At 49.2% G+C, this 1245-nt stretch overlaps 1 pseudogene; it reads right to left on the bottom strand.

Moving 5' to 3' along the window:
• Positions 1-235: 235 nt before the first annotated feature.
• LOC103649169 (protein MIZU-KUSSEI 1-like) lies at positions 236-898 on the bottom strand (annotated as a pseudogene).
• Positions 899-1245: the final 347 nt, after the last annotated feature.

Genomic DNA, 1245 nt, shown 5'->3' with positions numbered 1-1245 from the left:
AAAGGGTCTCCTCATCAAATGACCTTTTAATTTATGTCTTGTTTTTTTATTTACTTAACCCAAAATTAGGATTTTGGGGTGTTTACACACACCCTCGATCTATTGACAGTTCCATAGAACACATCTGTGCAATTGCAAAACCAGTGTGCGTATATGTTCAGATTCACAAAGTGAAAACAATATAGTACCGGCCTATTATATAAATGTGTATGTGTACAGCAGTAATAATGGAGTATTATGGTTTACCCATTTCATCCTTACTAAAGAAAATGCTTAACTCCGGTGCGCCTCCTCCTCCTCCACCATTGTTGTCGCCGCTGTTTCCACCTTCCTCTGGGTTGATCATGTAGAAGACCTCCGAGTCCTTGGACCCGACGACACGCTCAACGCGCGCGCGCACATACGTGATCTCGCTGTCGGGTCCGTCGTCCTTCTCGGGGGCGGGCGGTGGGAGCACGCTGACGCCCATGGACACGGTGCGCAGCAGGCGCAGCACGTGGCACTCATCGTAGGAGGCCTCCTTCCTCTGGCGCTCATCGTTGGAGGCCTCCTTCCTCCGGATGGCGTAGCTGGCCTTGCGACCGTTGCAGTAGACGGCCCAGATGTACTCCTCTACGAGGCGGCGGTGCGCGCTGCGGCGAGTGTCGCTCTCCAGCGCCAACTTGACGACCCTGGACGAGATCTCCCGGTGCAGCACACTCGTCGGCATGGGCAGCTCGATGAGGAACAGCGGCGACACGCGCGTGTCCTCGTGGATGGCCAGGATCACGCGGCCCCGATGGTGCCCGAACAGCGACACCGTCATCGCGTGGTCGGCCAGCAGTGCCTAATGGTTGTCCTCGCCCAGCAGCACCACCATCTTGCATCCGGACGAGATCATGGGCATGAGCTTGAACATATTTAAGCTATGCTCAGGCTTAGTTGGTATTGTAGTTTAAATCAAAGTGTTATTTGTTTAACTAAAGATCGTATGTTTTGTGAAAACAAAGCACATTGATATGAGCTATCACTTTATTCGAGGTATTACTACCGAAGGTGATGTTAAGGCATGCAAGAGAAGCACTCATGATAATCTGCTGATGTGTTGATAAAGTATGTTCCTAGAGCTAAGTTTAAGCTAGCTCAGGCTTAGTTGGTATAGTAGTTCAAGTGTTAGTGACTTTAGGTGTCAATGATTATTTATTATTGAAGTGAGCTGATTGATGATTCTTCATTTACTATAAGGTAGAATTCATCTCATAGTGG

The sequence above is a fragment of the Zea mays genome, chromosome 2 (genome assembly GCF_902167145.1).
Source record: "Zea mays cultivar B73 chromosome 2, Zm-B73-REFERENCE-NAM-5.0, whole genome shotgun sequence".
NCBI lineage: Eukaryota > Viridiplantae > Streptophyta > Magnoliopsida > Poales > Poaceae > Zea > Zea mays.
This window is presented reverse-complemented; position numbering and strand designations above follow the sequence as displayed.